General features: G+C 43.7%; 1 non-coding gene and 1 pseudogene across 1 annotated transcript; both read right to left on the bottom strand.

The window, feature by feature from the left end:
- Positions 1-2,003: 2,003 nt before the first annotated feature.
- TRNAL-CAA (transfer RNA leucine (anticodon CAA)) lies at positions 2,004-2,087 on the bottom strand. The gene has a single exon. It is a non-coding gene; the product is annotated as a tRNA-Leu (tRNA).
- Positions 2,088-2,640: 553 nt separating this feature from the next.
- On the bottom strand, positions 2,641-4,163 carry LOC143543161 (uncharacterized; annotated as a pseudogene).
- Between the last annotated feature and the right edge of the window lie 20,265 nt (positions 4,164-24,428).

The raw sequence follows: 24,428 nt of genomic DNA, 5'->3' as shown, positions 1-24,428 counted from the left end.
TTCTTGGTGTATTGGTTTTTATTAATCAAAACTATCATCTAATGGTCGCTGCCGATCACAACTCAAGAATTAGCCGATAACGATCTCACCTTTTATCATATTTGCTCCCAATGGTTTGCGGCTAACTCGTTAGTTGCAGGTCGTCGGAAAAACATTTTTAGTCGGAAAAGTCATATTTTTTTGCCGAAAAACTCAACTTGAACACCACCTGAACACCCCCACCAACCAAATACCACCACTTCAGCACCACCATCCGATTTCGATCTTCCTTACTATAAAAAGTTCCTAAAGGTCCAATCTAAAGTTACAAAGACGTTTCCCAAAAAAATGTGAGCTTTCCGCTAAAACGGTTAGTCCGACGAGCTGCAACTAATGGCGTTAGCATTTTGCTAATCACAGACCGTTAGAAACAAATATGATAAAATATGATATCGTTATCAGCCAAATCGTTAGTTGGGAACAACGTTCTCTCAAATAAGTAATATACCGAACCTTTGGTTAAAGTTAAAGACCACTCACTATTCCAAGTTGAAACACATACATACATTGTTTACGTACAAATGACCTCCCCTGGTTTTATGGTATGGCCGTATGGGGCAACACAGAATACTCTCTGAATTTGGTCTCCTCTCATTGACTTCATACCCACTGACAATCAACAAGTCACGTCACTTTCCCCTTATCGAATTGTACAACTGACTAATGCATACTAATTGTACATTGTACAAGTGGTTGATGCAAGAACAGGGGACAGTTTCAGGCATCAACGGTCTATGAAAAAACAAGTAACCAACCTCATTAATGATATATTGCTTTGCTCTACCATCAAAGTGTTTGTGATACACCTTGGTGTACTACTAAAAGACTAGTGCTCTGGATTTCTATCAAAAATATTGGCAACAAAAGTTAAGGTTGTAACTTGTGTGTTATAAACTAACTTAGAAAAAATTGATTGATAAATGTTCGTTTGAATGATGCATTATTATTCCGTAGTCGTAATTACCTGAAAACCTCATTGTAGTTATTAGCTTTCCCAGTTACAATGCAACTTATCATTATTTATGTGATCCAGTCTAAATAAAAAAAACTAAGACATCAAGTTAAGGGACACGGACACCCAAGCATAAAAGAAACTGGCATGACACCAGTAGAAAAAAATAATTGACCTGACACTGACTAGAAGTGTAAATGAGATGAGACGAGTTGAGAACAACTTCTTCTAGTTTCGAGCTTTGCTCATTTGATTTACGAGGCAACTTGTATAGAGTTCTATATCTAAATCGAGCTTTGATTGTTGGTAACTTTTAGTGTCGAGCTAGCTTCATTGTTAACTCGTTTATTAATTTGTATTATTTAAGTATATATTTATATAATCACTACTTAATGTTTAATAATTTTTGTCATAAATAGGTTTGTAAACGAATTGAACAAACATGAATAAGGGCATCGTTCAATTAAGTTTAAACGAACACGAATACTTAGTCGGACAAATATTTCTGTTAATGTTTGTTTGTTTAAAATATGAAAATGTCCGTGTTCGTTAATGTTCATTCATTTAAAATCTAAACGAACAATTTAGATACATATGTGAACATAAATGAACATATGTAAACAAGCACACTTAAAATAAAAACATACGAACAAATATTGAATATTAAGTAGATGATCCATCCAAACGTACATGAAAGAACATAAACAAACAATCAAACGTGTGTTCATGTTCGTTCGTTTAATTAAATGAACGCACATTATTAAATCATGTTCGTTGGTTGATTAAATAAACAAACTTTTCGTTAGAGGGTACACGAATAGTTCACTGACATTCAGCTCGTTTACAATCCTAGTCATAACATACGTACAAGCATACAGTCTCAAAACAATATTGATCATGAACGAGTAACTTCACAATTTTATTCAGGAAATTAAAAAACATATATAATAATACCAGAATTCCCAATTTTCGTCAAAAAAAATAAAGAAAAACTATGAGATGAAAAATTAAATGTCAGAAGTAGGATTTGAACCCACGCTCTCTCACGAGAACCAGAACTTGAGTCTGGCGCCATAGACCACTCGGCCATCGTGACTTTTGTTGTTAATCCGTGCATTCATCTACATAAATATTATCTAAAGTTAATGTGTATAGATAAAATTCAATTTTTTTTTAATTCTTTTAATGTAATGGCAAGTTGGCAACTGACTTTCTTGTTTGGGCTGTGATATTAAGTTTTACAAACGAAAAAAAACACAAACGCAATGAAAAGCATAATCGCATGTTAAAGTTCCAACCTCATTTTTATCTTGGTTACGATTTTCCCTAGCGTGTTTGCAAGATTTACTAGACGTTCATGTAACAAAAGGTCAAAAGGATCAACACGTTAGGTTCATAGCAAACGAATACCTTAAATCCGGTTGCGCCTCAACCCTATCTCTTAAAGCTATCAGCCTATCAACAATATTCAGCTTTATGTTCAATCTCAACTTAATCAAAACATGAGCCATAACAAGGGACCGCTAATTTCGCATTTTGTATTAAATAAATAAAGCATAAGTTGTCAGACAACTTGAAACAATAAGATCACATCCCAACATCATCTTTAACAATAGTTTTGTAGTACAACTGATTAGTCGGTATCGCATAACCACATTTAAAACACACGTCCAAAAAGACACCCGCTAAACGTGTTTACTAATTGTTGGCCGGGTTCAAAAGGGATATCTTTAATAACAATCAATCTTTCCTAAATCTTATTGCCTTAACATTTTAGAACCCATATGGAGTTACATCTCACATATCACATATTACACAACAGCAATAAGTCAACAGTAAACAATTTGATGAAAAATGTTAGTCGAAAGGGGAGGTAATTTACCAAATTACCATTTTACCCTCTGAGATTCTCTGCAGAATCATCATGATCTCCTTGTCTGATCTTTGCAATCTCATCTTTTGCTCTATCAAGAATCTTCAGTTTTTGCAACTCCAAATCTTTATAAAAATCCATCCTCATTTTCTCTAATTCCAACATCTGCTTTCGCTTACTGTTTTCAATCTTCTCATATGTTTCACTAATCCTGTTAATGGAGTCTGCAAGCAACTTAAATGACGAGACACCATCACCTTTCCCACCTCTGTACTTTGACTTTTTTGGTGGCAATATATCCAAATCATCATCATCCTCGTCATCATAACCGTCTTGAGAATTTGTGTCATCCGGGCTATCCCTCATTCTCATTCCATTCAATCCGTTTGCACGGGGTGGTGGTGGTTGTGACGGTTGAGGTGGTGTTCCCGCCATTAACATATTCATTTTCTTGAAATACACCCATTTTGAATTTAAACTCGTATTACTTTCCAACAGCGGCTTTCTCCTTTTTATACTTCTTTTTCAATGTGTCGAGACGGTTTCTACACTGAGTGTCGGTTCTTTCCAGTTTCGATTGTTGTGAAACTTTTTCCGCAACTTCTTGCCATTCTTCCGATCTGAGGCTTTTTCTACCTCGTTGAAGAAACCGTTCACCCCACGCATCAAGGAGCACAAACGTCTCGTGCTCACTCCAGTCGGTCAGTGTGTTTCTCCCACCAGGCTTGGTGGCAGGCGGTGGTAGTATCGCCAGTGGTGGAGGTGCGCGTGGCGCTAATTCGTAACTAGACAATAAGCTCTTCAGCTTTCTCTTCTTTGGATGCTTATGCAGATTATAACTAACAATTCTTTATCGTCTTCACCGTCACCATCATTATTATTATTATCATTATTATTATCATCAGTATCATCATCACCATCATCATTGTCAACATAAACACCATTCGGTTGACCCGAACCATTCATCTGACCATCACCAACTTCTTCTTCTTCATCATCATCTTCTTGTAATTCATCATCATCTTCATCAACATAACTATCAGCAATCATCTGGGAGTGAGGTTGCGGTACATTCCGACCCAAAACCTTCATCCGGGTCGAACCGTACCCGTGATTGTCACCATAATTCGACAAATACCTAGAACCTCCCTCACTTCCATCCATCACAGCACACACCAGAATAACAATCAAGCTTCAAATCCCCCAAAAGAATCAAACACCAGCACTGTTATTACATAAAAACCCTAACCCAGATACAATTCACCAACCTACACCAAACCCATACTAAAGAGATTCAAAATTTAAGCCCTAACTTTAAAATTCAAGCAATTAACTCAAAAAAGAAAAAAAACAAAGAGTTGTTTACCTTAAAGGGTATTGATTTATAGGTAAAGATCTGGAATTGAGGTGGATTGAAGAGGTAGGTCCCAGCAGAGCCCAGTTGGACCCGCAAGACTCACCTTGAAGAGGGACGTCTGCGCAAAGACCAACTGGATCCGAAGGACCCACCATGCTCAGAGAGATGAAGACCTTACGCGCAGTACGCCAGCTGTTCCCGCAGGAAAAGCCTCCCAATGGTGAAGTACCCCGCCTGTTCCCGCAGCTGCGGATACAAGCCATCAGGGAAGGCTACCCGCACTAATAGTAAGGCTACACGCACAAGGCTCTAACTCTCAATAATTCAGTAATGTCACCTGAAGAAGGAATGAGCAAGGCGGGAATACTCCCGCACAAATGAGCCAGTCCGTACGCTTCTGGAAGATCTTTTGTACTATACCTGCCAAGGTATGGACAAAATAGACAAGATCTGACCAAAGCAGCCCATGAACCAATCACAGGGTGACAGCTCACTGACAACAGTACGACGAGGAGCACGCTCTAGTACAAAATGTCACTATCAGCCGCTGCCTACTCACCAACCCTCATCGTGGCACGTACATAGCCTGTAGTTGGTGGAAAAGGAATAGTACACAGCCGGCCATGTCACTATCAGCCGCTGCTTACCCACTAACCACCAGCATGGCACGTACGTAGCCCACAGTTGGTAGAAAAGGAATATTATACAGCTAGCTGTACCTGCTTGGAAACCTACCTTCGGCTATAAATACTCCAACACCTTGGAACGGTATGATCATCTTATCTTATCTTATATGTTCTGCTCTAGCTATTTCTCTCAATATAAACTTATATTCAGAGCAATCTAGTCTGATTCTCACGCCGGAGGGTGGTCACAAGGAGGTATCCCCCCCTTCTCAGTGACGAGCTCACGGTGTCTGTTTTGCAGGTCATCAGAAGAATAACCATCTTTGCCTGACCTAACCCTCGTGGGAAACATCTACTTAACCCTAAGATTATCCGTAATCTGCCGGGTCACTTAGTGTTTCTTCATTGGCGGCATCCGTGCATAAAAGCTAGAACTAATTCTTTTTCAGTTTTTTCAAAACCTCTGGAAAGATGGTTAAGGTTACTCCGGTGCCAAGGCCAGCGAGTGACCAAGAAACCCCGGTAACCAAAACCCAGCTACTGGGGGGAACACCGGTGAGTACACAAATTTTACGAACACTACCCCAGTTACCCAAGCCGGGGCAAGTGCAGTAAACAATCCTCCCCTGGGATTCATTGATACCCAGGCGGAGAGACAACAGACGAGGCTCCCCCGCCAAACACTTGATCAAGTTAAAGCGTGGGCCGAAGCACGTTAGAAGGAATTCCAAGCTGAGTTGGATGAACGCTTACGTTCACTCCAACAGGCTGACGAATTCGGAAGCACTCGACAACAGCTCAACATGAGTAATGAGTGCGAGTATGATGAAGATTGGGAAGAATCTGACAGGGACGCAAACCCGCGCCATAGGGCGAAAGGGAAGCGTAAACAAGCAGATTTCCACAGAAGAAATTTTGGAGAAACCTTTAAACCAAAAAACGCGGGTGGAAACCCACGTGACTTCTCTAAAACCTTCAAACCAACTGTTGCAAATGCGGGAACGTCCAAATTTGCAAGGGACATTGCGGAAGCAATTGCCCCGAAAAGTGCCAAACAAATGTCCAACATAGGCACATATGATGATATATCTGACCCAGACGATCACTTGAACAGATTCATAGCGGGGGCAACCGTCAGCAATTAGACGGAACCCACGTGGTGTTACATGTTCCAAATGACGCTTGTTGGGGCAGCCAGAGCGTGGTTTGACCGTCTACCGGTCCACCACATCTACGATTGGGCAGACTTCCAGCAGAAGTTCAGCCAACACTTCAGTCAACAAAGAAAGTATACCGAAGAGCAATGAACGATCCTCAACTGCATCCGAGAGGAAGATGAGTCTTTACTAGACTTCATCACTCGCTTCAACTCAAAGAAGCTGAGTCTGGGCACCATAAGCGAGGATCTTGTTCGCGCAGCTTTCATCCAAGGCGCCGAATACCCAGAGCTCATCCGCACCTTAACGGGTAAAGATGGCATGCCATCCACGTGGGATGCCATCATGACAGCAGCTAAACGCTTTGCGGAAACGGAAAAGCAACTGGGTAGAGATCTTCCCCAGAGCACAAACCTCAACACTCAAAAAACAAGAGAAAACAACGTCCTTACCGCCCGACAAAACAAAAAGAGGAAGCTTGGTATTTGGCAGTCAAGGGTAAACTTTGACACCTCATCCGGCTCGCACCCTCGGTTAGGCGGAAGGGATAACATGCAGTCGTCGAACCGGAACTCCAGATGGACGCCACTCACCAAAAGCATCACCGAAATATTTGCCACCGAGAGGCTCCCATGGCCAAAGGCTCCAATAATTCGACAGCGTCACAACGCTGATCAGAGCAAATCATGTGACTTCCACAAGACAAAAGGCCACACTACGGAGGAATGCGTATCCTTGAAGGACGTCGTCGAAGCATTCGTCAGAAATGGGAAACTCACTCACCTCGTGGCGTAATGGACGCTAAGCAGGCTAATGCGTGTAGAACCCCAGTTGGGGAAAACACGGATGAAACTGCAGCTTCAATGTTGGAGACTACATACTGCGTAAACAACGAGATTCCGAACCAGGTGCATATCGGCTCGAAAGGCTCGATGACACCCCCATCCCAAGAACATGGAAGGGAGCTCAATTACACAGGCTGCATGTAGATCAATTCCAAACTTGTAAAGAAAAGGCCTAGAGCCACTTCTAATGGAAATGATTCTCCTTATCACATTGACGCTGATAGCCTTACCTTTATACTTATGAACTTTCCACACTGATATGCCGGTATTCACCGCATAAATAAGTGTGCAAAGAAGTAAGTCGTTGCGTGTGGAAGGCGGCAAAACCCGCATAAACACAAAAAACGGTAAAAATTTCTAAGGAAAAGATGAGGAAAACCTTCGCGCAGGTCATTATAGGTGAAGTTTGGTCATCCCACTAAATGAAAGTGACGGTCCTACCCGCACAATCATGATAGAGGAAACTGAACATTAACTTATTGACAATCGCGCGTCGAAAGGTTAACTTATTCAAAACACTGATATGCCGGTATTCACCGCATAAATAAGTGGGGAAGTAAGTCGTTGCGTGTGGAAGGCGGCAAAACCCGCATAAACACAAAAAACGGCAAAAATTTCTAAGGAAAAGATGAGGAAAACCTTCACGCAGGTCAGTTATAGGTGAAGTTTGGTCATCCCACTAAATGAAAGTGACGGTCCTACCCGCACAATCATGATAGAGGAAACTGAACATTAACCTATTGACAACCGCGCGTCGAAAGGTTAACTTATTCAAAACACTTAGAAAATTTCTAAAAAGATGAGGAAAACCTTCACACAGGTCAGTTATAGGTGAAGTTTGGTCATCCCACTAAATGAAAGTGACGGCCCTACCCGCACAATCATGATAGAGGAAACTGAACACTAACCTATTGACAACCACGCGTCGAAAGGATAACTTATTCAAAACACTTGGAAAATTGCTAAGTTAAACTAAAGTATGCATGAGCGAATCATATATTGTTTATGAGGCAAAACAAGTGCCAAATTAAACTATAATATGCATGAGCAAGTCATATAATGTTTATAAAGCAAGTCATTAAGTGAAAGTGACGGTCCTACCCGCACAAACATTTATATTTCATAAAAAATTCAAACATTACAAGAATGGCCAGGTATCTACCCGCCTACAGAAATGTAAATCTATCCTAACGGTGGGAAGGGATCTCAAGGTTCAAACTTCAGGACCACTCCCTCCAAACCCACTTGAACCCGCACCATTAGTTGGCTGTGGCGGTTCAAGGAAAGTCTTGAGAATAGTTAGCCCATCATCAGCAGCAGCAATTTCGTTCACCTTCTCCACCACCGGATGCGGGAAGGCAGCATACTGGTTCACTGCTTGGTCATAAGCAGCTTCAGTGTCCACGTCATAAAGAGGGAAGTTGGAAGGCGGGATGCCCTTCTCAACAAACCCCAGACCAAGCTGGAAACCAGCCTTTTCCCCATCCTCATGGGAAGCGTTGAGGGCTGCGCTCATGGCATCGTCATAAGATGTGTTCGTGAAGATCCGATGCACAACATACAAAAAAAAAATATATGTATCAAAAACTTTTCTAAGTATAAAGAAAAGCGTAAAGATATTATGAAGCTAAGCATACCTGCGACAACGCTTCTCGTAGAAGCCATTCCTTGGTGATCAGAGCTTCCTGGAGGGCAGCTTGAGCTTGGTCACGGGCGCGTTCGGCTTCATTTTGGTTAAGGTTGGCAAGCAACACTTCCTTAGCAGCAGCCTCTTCAACGCCCTTCAGCTTACGCTCAGTGTGGTCAAGTATACCCCTCTGATCCAAGATCTCTTGGAGCTTTTTGGCATCTTCTAAAGCCAAAGCATCATGAGCCTGCTGAAGCCTCTCTAGTTTGGCTTTAAGCTCCTCATTCTCGGCGCGCAGAGGCTCAGCAACAGCTTCAGCCTTGGTGGCCCTCTCGGTCGCGTTCCGTGCGGTTTCCTTGGCCAACCGAAGCTGTTCGTTAACAGCTTGGGTAGCCTTGGAACGGGCCTCGAGTCGGGCCTGAACTTCAACCTCGAGGGCCTTGAAGGCCTTTTCCTTCTCCGCAGCAATGGCGGCAAGTCTCCTGTTTTCCTCCCGGATAGCCCGCGCCTGAGCCACTTCCTGGCTACGCGCCGCTTTTAACTTGTCGTTTTCACGACAAAGCAACTCGACGCGCGGTTGCATCCGGGCAAGGAGAATCCGAAGCTCATTCGTCAGCCTACCCTCCTGGTAGCTAGACATGGCTTCCCCCAACGCACCACTTGGGGCTGCGTGACGCGCCCACTCGACGCAGTCCACAGCCGTTCGAAGGGTTGTTCCCCGGCGGATGTTCCACCGTGGAACATACACCTCATTGGAATCCGAAACTGCAAAAACAAAAAGCGGTTAGGAAAAAATGATAAAAAAAAAAAATATAATAGGCCAAAATAACCCTACGCACCTGTAGGGTCGACAACAGGCCGGTAGCCGCCAAACCCATCACCCGAACCTAAGGGATATCCATCCAAGAGGTCAGGCAGATGGGAAGAAGGCAGAGATTGGCTAGAAGCTCTAACCCTGAACATACCTGATGAACCGGCCGGGGACGAGGTAGTCGCCGGTGCCGGAGGCACGGTTGAAGCCGCCGCGGTAGAGACCATCGGAGGTGAACTCACAACCGAGGCCGCCGCTGCGGAGGAGCCCGCAGAGAAAATCACCGCCGGCTCAGTGAAGGATGCAGTAAAGATGGCACTGACAGCCGGCGGAGATGACGTCACAATTGGAACAGTTGCCTCAACGGGATGAGCAACTGAACCAACACTGCAAACAGGCGCAGCCGCCTGGGTCATCGCCTCGGGTAGGTTGACCAAACCTACCGTCATGGGTCCAGAGATGCTCCTTCCCGCTCCACTCTGGAATGCGGTTGCATCCACTCCTGCACGAAGACAAAATATTAAAAACAATGGCGGAAAGAAATGCGGGTAAGATTAATTTATACTTACGAGTTTTCTTGAGCTTGAAGGTTGTTGGTGCATGTTTTGTGGCCGTCGCTTGGCGAATAGTTTAGAATGTTTATGTTGTATGCTGTACACCTAGATAGTGGTCCACGCCGAAAGTCATCCATTCGAAAGAGCATTTTCAAATGGATACTCATTCGATCGAACCAGTCTCCGATTCGATCGAATGAGTCTGCTATTCGATCGAATAGGACTCATTCGATCGAATGAGTCCTGATCGAATAGCAGTGGGTATAAATACCCAGCTTTCAGGCGTGGTTTGTTAAGGATTTGCGTGCCCGGCGCCCAGGTGCTGTCCGGATGAGGGGGGAGGCCATGCTCGACCTCCCCCTGCCATAGATCGTGATTTCAGTGTTTAACAAGCATGTAATCTTTCGTTTTTATCAATGAAATCGTTTGTTTCGTGTTTGTTTCTATCCGTCTTTGGTTATCAAACCTTCCGTCTCGAACCGGCTCGGATCGTACCGGTCCCGACTGAACCAACAAAGGTTCTGACAGGCGGGGACGAACCCGATGGAGCCGGCCTCTTCACGCCGGTCACCGTCGTCGTACTGGGCTGCCCGGAGGTGACAGCTGTCTCAACCTCCGGAATAGTGGTCTCACCATCACCAGGGTTCCCCACTGCCTCCTCGCTTTCGGTCTCCGAGTCGGACCGATTTCCCTGATCGGCGGTGGAGGCGACCTTCGCCTTGCCCTTCACGCCGGCAGCTTTCTTCTTCCTCACGAAGAAAGGCCCATCTGCGGATCCCTCATCAGAAGATGATAAAATTAGGGAAACTCCAGCAGAGGTTTGAGCATGAAGAGGGCGAGGGTTAAAGAATCCCTTACCTGGCCGCGTGGCGCTCAAAATCTCGTGGCCTGGCGGGTAGACCTCCACAAACCGATCCGCCGTTTGCTCCAAGATGGGCAACTCGTTCTCATCAAAAGCACGAGGACCCAGCCGAGCGGGACCACCGCTCTCACGCGGTTGCAGAAGCGACTGCAAGTTGTTTCCCTCTGAAAATAAAAGACAAACAATTAGAAGAAAAACCCTAAATCAACAAAAAAGACGGAGCATACCGTAAGGAGTAGAATTCAAACCGTATTCGAGGATGATAGGTACTTGCGGCGTCCCAGAACCGGCATCCTTCCATACCCGGCTCATCCCAAGCATCACCATCCCAGACTCCGCAAAGCGGTAAACCGGAGTCTGGATCCGGGAGATCTTGGTAAACCATTCCGCCTCCTGGTAGTTGGAGGCGTGAAGGTTCGGGAGTGCTCTCCCGTTCTTGAATGTCATCGCAATAGGGACGACACGTGCAGAGATATAGAAGAACTCCCGCTTCCAAGACCGAAGACTGCGCTTGGTAGCACAGATCTTCAAACCCTTGATCCGAGTGATCAAGGTGTACCAGCCCTGGATGCACCTCCAGGAGTAGAAGGTCATCAGGCGGTCGACGCGAGGCTCAACGCCCAGAATGTGGCACACACATTCAAAGTGGCGAACCTTAGCGATCGCCATTGGGTGTACCTCCGTCAAATGTATACCGTGTTTCTCCAAAACACGGTACACAAACTTCGTCAATGGAACCTGAGATTCCCATAGATGAAGAAAGCAGCATACACCCCTATCTTGCCCTTGGGGGCATCGTACACCGTCTGGTGAGTGTAGGTTCCCTGGATGGATCACACGAGATATCCCGATATACACAGGTGCGGAATCCCTGTGTAGATCGTTACGGACGTAGAATATTAGCTCACGAACACACGTACACACAATACGAACAACCACACGTTATATTGATAACTCGGATCGTGTTACTTACAGACTCACGTCAATAGACTCACGTAAACTGAACTCGATCAACCAAGACACTAACTGACCAACACCTTAACCGTAAACAGTAAACTACTTAAATACACGACAACTTCGCCTCAGGCGAAGTTGTCTATAACTTCGCTCGTTCAACAAGTTCGCCTAGGCGAACTTGTCAACAACTTCGCTTGGTTAACAAGTTCGCCTAAGCGAACTTGTCAACAACTTCGCTTTTACAAACAATTACATAACCAATATTACAAACTCGATTACAGACATTAGACATATGAACTACTGACATCTATGCACCAACAGACTCCCCCTTGGCAGTAGCTTCATATCTTGATCTTTCAGCTCTTGTCTCGTAATCCTGTATCTTCATGCGTGCACTCCTTCTCTCACACACACCGTCACAACTCGTTGATACTTTCTTGCTTCATCCTTCCAAGCTGGAATATAAAAGATCTTTTTCTCGTTGAGCATCTTCAGATCAGCTTGCGATAAGTTGACAAGATGCATCGGATCGTAAATTCTAAGTATCTCTTGTTCATCCTCATCTTCCATCACAGCTTCAGCAGTCTGGCAATCAACGTACCACCATTTTAGATTCTTCAACACATCTTGAGGCATAGTCTTCATTGGAACCTCCTTGATGCATCGGATCGGCTTGTACTTCATCACCATCCATGGCTTGCCATCTGCTCTCAATCCCCTCTCTGTATCCTCCACGAGCTTTCCCTTTTGTGGCTTTAATAGTTCAAACTTCTTTTCTTTTATGCCTTCTTTCCACATAATCTTCTCAATCATTCTCGCCATATTGTTTTCACTTCTGTTTATCAGGCCCAACCTGGCCAAATCCTTCACCTCGCATTCCGGCAACGTGTTGAAAGATCTCAACATTCTCTTGAAGTATTGAATGCCATCATAACGTTTCACCACAAACAACTTGATCTGTTCATCATAAATCCAACATATGATTCCCTTCTTAGACTCAGCATAGCCTTTAATGTTATAGCTCTTCTTGAACATGGCTGGAACAGCAGGCTTCTTGGTCTTGATAAACCAATGAGCATAGCCTTCCTTCCACCTAGGCTGCTCCTCCCACTCAGTCTCATCCATCTCAACTCTCACGTCGGCTTTCTCAACCTCAGGGATCTCGTGTTCAACGTTTTCTTCTACTATCTCCCCCTCTTCTATTCCATCTTCAATCTCAATCTGCTCACCGATCTTCTCAATCATATCATTCGGCAGCACATCTTCATCAAACAGAACATCGTCACTGAACATGTCATCATCAAGCTCTTTCAGCACATCGATCACATCATCTTCAACTAACACAACATCATCACCAGAACCACCAGCCACGTCAGTAGACTCCCCCTCAGCTGTGGAAGTACCAAGAGCTTCAGAAGTTCTTGGCAGCTCACCACCTGCATCTTTCGATGCATTGGGATCATTGTCTCGGTTATTCCTCTTCTTCGATCTGAGCTCGTCGCCCTTACAGCTCATCTCCCCCTGAGATGCCAAGAACTCCTTCAAGGCATCTATGATTTTCCCATGCTCAACCAGGAGGGATGCCTGTAGTTGATTTGCTTCCACTAGGCTTTGAATAGTCTTCGATTGTTCTGCAACGATCCGCTCTAGTGAAGCTATTCTCTCTGAGTCTGACATTGGCGAAGGCGAGACTCCAGAAGCAGGCGTAACCGCAGGTGGTACCATACCTGATAACCCTGCAGCTGTGACGATCGTTGACTCCACAAAACGAGCAGCTACCACCGATTGAGTAAGCGTTGGAGGTGGTAGTGACACGATCTCCGGAGTCAACGTCTGGATGGTAATGGTGGATGGAATGTCAGCCGTTGATGTAGCCACCACGGGAACATCCGCAGCGCTTGTACTCGTCACCTGTACAGAAGAAGGAACAATGGTCATACCAGACAGTGCGGCCGGAGCAAATCGTACAGTCCTTGAAGTCTCTCCAGCTCCCATGCCAGCACCTGTCCTCTCCCGTCTTGATCTTCTAATCAGCTTATGTATGTCTTCTTCTTCTTCCGACTCATCATCATCCTCTGTTCTCTTCCTCTTCCCAATCGTTCTCTCTCGAGACACCATCAACCGTCTCCCCTCATTCATAATCTCGTCTAAATCGGAGTCAGCCATCGACGTAGCTGCTCTAGTCATACTCACACCCAAACTTTGTGCAGTCGAGACCTGCACCTCCTCCACATGATCCATGTCAAAATAGCCTTGACCTCCAAAAACAGCGTCAAGGTCTATATCCTCTGCAGTAGACGCAACAGGCATAGGAGGAGCAGGAACAGCTTGAGTTGCTCTTGCCTGTCGCGGTTGAGGATCTCTGAACTCGTCCCCGCCAGCAGGAACATACTCTGGGTTGATTAAAAACCCAAATAGAGGAGTATGCCTGGGACGACGTTCAGGATTGCTCCTCGCACTTGACGTGCGGCACTGAGCAAAGATACGTTTGCTCACCGATTCCATGTATCTGATCGGAGCGTCTCTGAGGTAGAGCCGGAGCGACATGGTTCAATATCATCTGTAAAAAGCGTGGGTACATGATGAACCGCTCCCGAGACATTGCCCTTCTTTGCCTGTCTATCTCGTAAAAGACCATTTGACTGAAACTATAACGCTTGTTATAGGTCAGTGCAGTCATGGCAGACTGCATGGTCGCACCCATACCATCTGTGCCCGCCTTCCTCCCCGACATGCACACGATCATAACGTGCATGAGGAAGCGCCACTGATCTAGAAGGAAACCCTTCTTCCTCTGGGTATCTCCTAATGGACCAGAGTAGCCCATTCGAAGAAACGCTCCATCACGAAAGGGAGCTACGAACTCTGTAGGATCATCTCGTGTCTCTTCTCCAAATCGTAGCGCCACCCGGATCTGTTCAGAATTGAACTGAACTACTTGATTGTTTACCGTTGCTCTCATCACCGGGGGCTCAATACGGCAATCATATTCTACCGTCTGCCAGAAGTCTTCGATGTTCGGCAGAGATATCGGCAGCGTGTTTGTGATGGCATGAAAGATCCTCGAGCGCAGGAGGAACGTGATAATCTCGCGGTAGTCGTCCACACCGCTCGCCTCCGGGTCAAGAGTGATGTACATATTGTGACCCGGGTAAAATTGTCTCTGATTGTCACCATCATTGACTCCTGCACCTCCAGCACCAGCTACCGCAGCCATATCTGCAACAAACTAACCAAGTTAGAACGACAAAAAGACGTAGCACAAGTTCGCTTTGTTACCATGAGCGAAGTTGTGATAAACTCTGTATAGACGAAGTTAAAGTTGAGGCGAAGTTGGGAACAACTTCGCTTCAGCTTTAAGTTCGTCTAATTAAAACTAAGTAAAATTGATCTTAGGCGAAGTTAAAGTTAACTTCGCCTCATCACAACATCGCCTCAGGCGAATTTAAGTTCTGGGCGAAGTTACGGATAACTTCGCCTCAGGCGAACTTAAGCTTCGGGCGAAGTTACGGATAACTTCGCCTCAGGCGAACTTAAGCTTCGGGCGAAGTTACGGATAACTTCGCCTAAACCCTAACTTCGCCTGAATCTGAATCGGCGACAGTGAGATTCATGGAACAACGTGCAGTTGATGATTCGGCTTGTTTTTAGACGATTAAGCACTCGTAAACACAAGTTTTAAGGACATGTTGACGATCATTATAGTGTTTAACACGTAAAAACACAAGTTAAGAGAATCGGTTTCAAAACCGATTGGTTCGAGGTTAATAACCGGGTCGAAACGACCCTTGATTAGCATGAACGACCTTATAATATATGATAAAACAACATCCGAACCTTTGATCGGTGAAAAAATCGGAATAAAAAACACGTAATCGAGGTTAAATCAAGTTCGCCGGAGAATAAGTGAATCTGTGGATATAAGTTCGCTGAAAATAATGAAAAATTGACTGTTGAAAGTCCTTTTATATGGGCGGAGTTATACAGGCGAAGTTACGGATAACTTCGCCTAGGCGAAGTTAACCACAACTTCGCCTGTTCAACAACATCGCCTATATATTTACAAAATCAAACCTTATAATTTTAACAATTTTCCAATTAAGTTATAAAACTTTCCTAGAAGAAATAAATGACATGATCAATTCTAAGTAACCAGTTAATAAATCATAAAACTATCTAAGTACAAAAACTTAAAAAATTTAAAGTATAAGGGATTAAATTTCAGTCTTGCTAGGGACTGCTACGTTGTAGAAAAGATCCGAACAGGAATCATACTAACTACGTGACTGTCACATAGATCCGTGTTTAGCTGTATTATGACATATAGAGACAGGTTGTAAGAAGGTATAACTTAAAGTGGTTTTCATCGTTTCTGTGATACGAGTTAGGTTCAATTAATCCTTAAAATTTAAGTGGGCAACAACTCAGAAATATTGATGCCTCCTATCTAACCTCAAAGCGTATTTGGCTTTCCCCAAGTCACCCCGAATTGACTTCGACCCATAGTGTCTGATTAAACAAGTATGTACTCTTCTTCTGGTTCCCGTTCTTCTTCTTACTCTAAGATAGAGAAGTCTTGATTTTATCATCACTAATATGTTACAATAACTTCAAATATATATATATATATATTTTTTTATGAACAACATAGACTTCAAAGTAGAATTTAACTGCAAGTCCCGAATCTGGATCACTGCAGTATCTTGAAACGATATCTTCACGGGAATCAGAACACACATGGGCTCGTGTATGACTGGGTAATCGCTTTTCTGCCTATCATTCGGAAAGATATATATGAAGACACGCAAAACTCTTAAGGAGTTTCCACGTAAAATCAAGTAAAATTAGTTTGTATCACGTCTACTTTTACGCACCATAAAAAGTTACCTTGACATACAATGATTGTCCTAAAGCCTTATAAGCCTAATAACTTCACTAGTTAAGCATACAAAGTTAGTATATCTATCATTTTCCAAGGTTGGATCAATTTTCCGTTTAACATAGCTAACGAACTTCTTACGAAGTAACAGACTTGAAAAATATTTTCATTTCCCTCTTTCAAAACCATTCTCGAGCAAGTAATCCGATAAAGTTGCATACCAGGCACGAGGTGCCTGATGTAATCCATACAATGCCTTGCTCAACCTGTACATGTGATCTGGATAGTCTGGGTCAGGAAAACCCGGAGGTTGCTCAACATACACAACCTCATCAACTATCCCATTTAAAAACGCACTCTTCACATCTAGCTGAAACACCTTCATCTTTTCATAAGCAGCAAACGCCAGAAACAATCTTATGGCTTCCAATCTGGCGACAGGAGCGAACACTTCGTTATAATCAATCCCCTCTTGTTGATTAAAACCCTTCACGACAAGCCTCGCCTTGTTTCTTATAATGATCCCCTTATCATCTCTCTTGCACTTGAACACCCATTTTGTGCCTATCGCATGCACATTCTTTGGTTTTTCAACCAAAGTCCAAACTTCCATCTTCTCGAATTGAGCCAACTCTTCTTGCATGGCCTCGACCCATGAGCTGTCCTTTAAAGCCATTTGATAATTTTTCGGTTCAATCTGGCTTATAAAGCAGGTATACAGGCATTCATCGATTATTCATGTCTCCTTAATGCTTGTATAAACACAGGTGTGTTCATTCAAGCTGCTTCTCGTTTGTACACCTGAGGACACATCACCAATCACATTATCCAGAGGGTGATCTTTATGAATTCTCGTGGTCGGAACAGCACCGATATGCAAATTATCTTCCAAATTAGAAGAGATCTCATCAATGGTTGTTTCATGCTGAGAGTGAAAAGGATTGATAAATTCTTCTTCAGTTGAGGCAGCAGGGGTACCGATAGTGTTTGATGAGGAAGGTTGACATTTTTCAATCAGCTGTCTTTGCAATAAATTTTCTTCCTCATCGAGTATCATCTTCGTCGCAGCTCTTTCTTCTTCTTCAGAAATCTCCAAATCCGGTACGTTAAATGACTTAAAAAGCTTAACATAGTCGAAAAGCTCAGCAGGTCCATTGCTAGGTTTTGGCGGTTGGTAACTTGTGATGTCAGTGTTACACACCACCTCCACCTTGCAAGTCGAAGTATTGAAGACACGCCTGTTGGGAGTACCAACAACATAACCGACTAATATTCCTTCATCGGCTACTTCCCCAAATTTCGAATTTGTCTTCAAGATCGAACAAGGGGACCCGAATGGTTCAAGACCACTCAAGTTGGGCTTCCTTCCATGCATAAGCTCGTAGCAAGTTTTACCAAGTCTCTTAACGGTTAACACTCTATTCAGAACATAGCAGGCTGTAGCAACTGCTTCAGCCCAGAACATCACAGGAAGCTTTGAATCTGCCAGCATAGTCCTGGCTCCTTCAATTAAAGTTCGGTTCTTCCTTTCAGCCACTCCATTCTGTTGTGGAGTATACGGAGCGCTGTATTGATGTTCAATTCCTTTCTGAAGACAGAAGATCTCCATTTCAAAGTTCTTGGACTCCGTACCATTGTCACTTCTGATGAACTTAACTGTTTTACTCATGACGTTCTCAACTTTAGTAATCAAACTCTTCACCATTTGAGCCGTCTCATCTTTCGATTTCAGAAAATATACCCACGAATATCGCGAGTAGTCATCAGTGATCACCAAGCAGTAAGAAGTACCTCCTAGACTTTTTACATTCACTGGACCGAAGAGATCCATGTGAAGCAGTTCTAGAGTACTGGCAATTGAGTTGACCTTCTTGGTGAGATGGGATTTCTTGTGTTGCTTTCCCTTCTTGCATGCAATACATTTGTCTTCAAAGTTAAAACTTTTCAAGGGAACGCCCATCACAAGCCCATTCTTGACAATGTGGTTCATCTTCCGAAGATGAATGTGCCCCATCCTTCTGTGCCATAGTTCGGATTCTGATTCGCTTGCTTTTGTCATTAAACATGATTCTCCCAAGGCCATTTCAGTAGACCTCATATCCATCACATACGTATTTGTACCACGTGGAGCTGTCATCACTATCCACTCTTCTGGTATCTGAAAACCAGGCTTCAACACGATCGCCTCATTCTTCGTGAAGTGAACAGTATACTCCTTATCACAAATCTGCGACACACTCAGCAAATTGTGCTTCAGCTCTTCCACAAAATTCACATTCTCAAGTGTCATCTTCCCATTGGACACCGTACCTTTTCCCATAATCCTTCCTCCACTTTCACCAGCAAAACTAACTCTCGCTCCCTGAACAGGTTTTAAGTCGTGCAACAAGTATTTGTTGCCCGTCATGTGCCGGGAACAGCCGCTATCTACAATCCAAAGACTGTGGGCAGCCCTGTTCAACTGTTCCCGCACAATAAAGCAAATGATTAGAATCTAGGGACCCAAGACCAATTGGTCTTGGATCTATACATCCCGTACTTCTGCTTTCCAAAGTTAGCATTTGGATAATTCCTATCAGTCCAATTAGGAAATCTCCTTGGAAATTGAGTGTGAGGCCTTCCAAACCTATGCGTATTGAAAGTATTATATCTTACGGTTTGGTGATTAGCATTGTAAAACTGAGGTTTGTTTCTCTGAAAACCTGAATTAGTTACATTTTGAAACTTTGAAGGGTTTTCATTTTTAAAATTACCATTAAGCTTATGCTCAGTTTTAATAGGCCTCACGCCTCTGAATTTAGGTGTCAGAGGACAATCTGCAACAAGATGTCCTAACTTATTACATCTAAAACAACACCTATACTCCATTTTCTTCTCAAAGGTTGTTTTGGATGTCGAGGCAGTGTTACCGGCCGTTCGTCTCACATAAGGTGGGACGTACGGGTTGAGTGGAGTATTCTTTTTAGAAGATTTATCTTTTTCTCCACCAGTGGGTAACACTACCTTCTCATTTGTCTTACCCGATTCGGACAACTTATCCGAATCCGATGAGACTGGACTCGTAACAGAAATATTCACACTTGAAACAAGCGAACTCGTTTCGCCACTACTAACACTTGATTCTTTACTTGTAACCTTGTTAGGAACTGTCTGAGGAACTTCAAAATCAGCAGATTTCTGTACACTAGGATTAAAAGTGTAATTGTGGTTATACGGTGGTGGAACCTCGTGATAACCAATTCCTCCTCTCTTTGTAGAGGTACCTTGATCACTAACAAGGTGATCAAGAATAGCTGAGGAATTTCTGAACTGTTCTAGTTTTCGGTTCAGTTCCACCACTTTCACCTGGTGGTCAGCAATCTGCTTTTCTCGTTCAGCAATCAGTTTAGTTTTTTCTTCTAAAACCTCATAACTTAGATCAATTACTTCAATTTTTTCGGCAAGTTTAGTTTTTAAGCTTTTAACATCTTTTTCACATGCTTTAATTTTAACTTTGTAACTGTTTTCTCTTGCTTTTGTGAAGTGATGATCTTCTTTAAGAGTTTTAAATTCAGCATCTAAACGAACATACTGATCAGTTATGGTAGCAAGTTGCTCAGACAAATTCTCACATTTAGTACAGATAGATTTAGAACTTACCTCGGAGCGTTGATCATCGTTATCTGCCATGAAAGCTTTTTCCTTACCAGCAGGTTTCTCTTCTCCGGTAGTCTTCTCACGTTCTTCACTCTCAACCTTAGCCATATTTGCATGTTCACTAGTTTCATTTAAATGCAGCTTCCAGTTGTATTCACCTGCTTCTCTAGACAACATGGCATTGATTTCCTTATTATTCCCAGTGTGCTGTGCAGGCCTCCCTTGACCACGTTCAACTCTCTTGTTTCTGCAATCTTTGGCAAAGTGCCCGTTTTGTTGACAGTTATAGCACCTCACTTTAGATTTGTCGAACCCAGGCCTGCCACCAACAAACTTTCTCCCCGTCTTTCTCATGAACTTCTTCACTCTCCTCACTATCATGGCCATCTGCCATTGTAAATCCATCTCCTCCAGATCATCAGCATCGATCTGGTCGTAGTCTTCATCTAGTATCGCTGGATCAACCACCTTTCCTTGAATGTAGTTTTCATAAGAAGCAATAAATGAAGCATAGAGGCCAAACTGCTCTTCAGCAGATTTGACGCTCATTGGCATCTTAGAGTAATTCTTGCTTGAGGAACTTTAAGATCCACTACTCTTGCTTGCTGTCTGTTGAGTACCACTTGATCCACCCGCAACAAAGCAAACATCCCCATTTGAATTTACTGACACATGCCCCTCCTGTGAAGAATTTGCACCCAACTCACCTTTCGAGTAGTAGGCGGCAGAGTCAGTCTTTGAACTTGTATTGGAGTTCACTTTCGCACCGTACATGCCTGGATCTTGAACCTGATCCATAGATGTTTCTTTTCTAACCATATTAAGCTCAAAAGTTCTGAGCTTGTTAACAGCGGTTTCAAGATCATACGTAGAGAAGTCCTTGTCTTCCCTCATCAGTACAGTATACATCTCCCATTTTGGTGGGAGAGCATCGAGAAGTTTTTCTACAATCTCTTCTTCTCTGTAGGAAATGGAGTAGTTACTCAATTCAGTCATTAGATGATAATATCGAGTGATAATATCATCAAGAGATTCGTTCTTTAAGTACTTAAAGACTGAAAATTGAGTTTTCAGCAGCTTTATCTTTGAGGCCTGAATGCCTACATTTCCTTCGAATCTGCTCTCAAGAGTTTCCCAAAGCTCTCTAGCTGATGTATACTTTCTGAAAGTATGGAGGATCTCCTGTGGAAGAGCCATTGTGATTGCAGCATGAGCCTTGCTTTCGGCTTCATACATCTTCTTCTCCTCTTCTTCCATTTTACTGTATTTCTTTATTTGGTCTCGACCCTCATACTCCATGATCGGTGGAATATATCCATCTTGGATGCATACCCACATTTTTGCATCCTGGTACTTAACATACTGTATGAACCGATCCTTCCACGCAACAAAGTCGGTTCCCTTCAGCAACCTTGGGGCCTTTGTAGCTGACCCCGCTTCAACTTCCATCTTGACAAGCTCTGAAATATTGATTGACGACATCCTTCTTGAAGACTATGAAACCCGAAAAATTCTGAAATGGGCGAAGTTAGAAAAATTTCTTCGAAACAGTACTGTAGGCGAAGTTAAGTATAACTTCGCTTAAGTAATAACTTCGCTGGATCCTTCTTAAATTCGCGTAACTGGGCGAAGTTGAGAATAACTTCTCTTAGGATAAGCGAACTTAGAAAGTAAGCGAACTTGAAGAGAACTTCGCTGAACTAGGCGAACTTGAGAAGAACTTCGCTGAGGTAGGCGAAGTTGAGGAGGTAGGCGAAGTTGTGAATAACTTCGCTTCTCCTTATATCTTCGCTGAAACCCTACGAATCCTGACGGCAACTTCGCCTGATGAACAGCAACTTCGCCTGACGAACTGAAACTTTCTGCAGATCTGAAAATCGAATTTTGACGACGATTTTGACGGTTTGAAGGCTTGAACACACTTGTAGGAGGCTAGAATGAGCAACAACACCAAAAACTCGTCCCGGTAATACCCGAAATGGAACGAATTCTACACCCGCTTGAATATCCCGAACCACACAATCGAGCAAATGCTCTGATACCAATTGTAGGTTCCCTGGACGGATCACACGAGATATCCCGATATACACAGGTGCGGAATCCCTGTGTAGATCGTTACGGACGTAGAATATTAGCTCACGAACACACGTACACACAATACGAACAACCACACGTTATATTGATAACTCGGATCGTGTTACTTACAGACTCACGTCAATAGACTCACGTAAACTGAACTCGATCAACCAAGACACTAACTGACCAACACCTTAACCGTAAATAGTAAACTACTTAAATACACGACAACTTCGCCTCAGGCGAAGTTGTCTATAACTTCGCTCGTTCAACAAGTTCGCCTAGGCGAACTTGTCAACAACTTCGCTTGGTTAACAAGTTCGCCTAAGCGAACTTGTCAACAACTTCGCTTTTACAAACAATTACATAACCAATATTACAGACTCGATTACAGACATTAGACATATGAACTACTGACATCTATGCACCAACAGTGAGGCTCAGGAAACTCAGGCTCGAAAGGCTCGAGCATGAACTTCTTGACGATGTACTGGTACAGGTCGACGGAAAGAGCACACTGGCACTCGCCAGCAGTACTCTTATCGTCCTTGTCAGACGTGGACGTCGGGTTGTCAGGGTATACGTCGGGCTCTTCGGCAGTAACCTCAGGATCATGAGTAGAAGACATTTTGGAGGTATGAAAGAGAACGATTTCAGGAAAATGCTCGGCGGAAAAGTTAGAGTATTCGCCAGAAATCGTTTAGAAGAAGAAGAGTGAAGTGAAGGTGTAAGTTGAGATGCATCCTCTTCCCCCTTTATATACCCATCGCAATGAATGCGATGAATTTAATGCGGGGGAGAGGGAAAAGCGCAGGCACAATAAGACAACGACACGTGGAAAGCAAGCTGGCAACAGCTGTCGACAGGACGCGTGCCGTAAAATTCGCGCCCACGCGCCCGAAAACTTGCGCCCACGCGCCTGAAAAAGCGTCTGGAATGACCATATACTGTCACGTCGCCATAACTTCCTGCACGTCCTGAAACTGTCAGAAGAAATCGTCGGACGACGCTAACGTCCCTTCAACAGTTTGGACTGTTCTTATCCTTTCACCAACTCTTCGAATTTCAAAAAGATTCAAAGATTCAAAAATAAGAGGGAATATACCCCCTTACCTTGGTAACCAAGAAACCGTAAGACAAGTGCGGGTACAGTGTCAAGGCGAAACCCTTCACATACTTAGCACCTGCAGGGAATTGAAGCCAAGAATACAATGGTAACCAAGAAACCGTAAGACAAGTGCGGGTACAGTGTCAAGGCGAAACCCTTCACATACTTAGCACCTGCAGGGAATTGAAGCCAAGAATACCTTGGAAATCAAGAAACTATAAGAAGAGTGCGGGTACAGTGTCAAGGCGAAATCCTTCACATACTTAGCACTTGCAGGGAATTGAAACCAAGAAGGATCTTCTGGGCCATGCTTGTGGAAAGAGAAATAACATCCCCACATAGCGGGAACGTTGAGAACTAGATTGTTTGAAGCTCCAAGATGGAATTGGTTGTTTAACATAATTGATCACTATGTCTAAAACTACCAAAACCTCGTGAAGAATCTACACAAGTGAAACTCAACGCATCTGACTTGCGAGGAGGTTACACACCTACCCGCATCATACCCAAAGATCAAGCAGAAAAGTCGGGAATTTCTGAACGTGACATTAGGAAAACCGCGGGAAGAATCCCCACGGAAAACCTTAAAACTAAACCCTTTTCAAAACCCCTTGCTTAAGTCCAAAAGTTCACCTCACTTATTAACAATTCATGAGAAGAACAATGGACTGGGGGACTTGAAGAGGTAGGTCCCAGCAGAGCCCAGTTGGACCCGCAAGACTCACCTTGAAGAGGGACGTCTGCGCAAAGACCAACTGGATCCGCATGACCCACCATGCTCAGAGAGATGAAGACCTTACGCGCAGTACGCCAGCTGTTCCCGCAGGAAAAGCCTCCCAATGGTGAAGTACCCCGCCTGTTCCCACAGCTGCGGATACAAGCCATCAGGGAAGGCTACCCGCACTAATAGTAAGGCTACACGCACAAGGCACTAACTCTCAATAATTCAGTAATGTCACCTGAAGAAGGAATGAGCAAGGCGGGAATACTCCCGCCCAAATGAGCCAGTCCGTACGCTTCTGGAAGATCTTTTGTACTATACCTGCCAAGGTATGGACAAAATAGACAA

Source organism: Bidens hawaiensis, unplaced genomic scaffold (genome assembly GCF_021521415.1).
Source record: "Bidens hawaiensis isolate Kalapana, Puna unplaced genomic scaffold, B.hawaiensis_p1.1 tig00013076_1, whole genome shotgun sequence".
Taxonomy (NCBI): domain Eukaryota; kingdom Viridiplantae; phylum Streptophyta; class Magnoliopsida; order Asterales; family Asteraceae; genus Bidens; species Bidens hawaiensis.
This window is presented reverse-complemented; position numbering and strand designations above follow the sequence as displayed.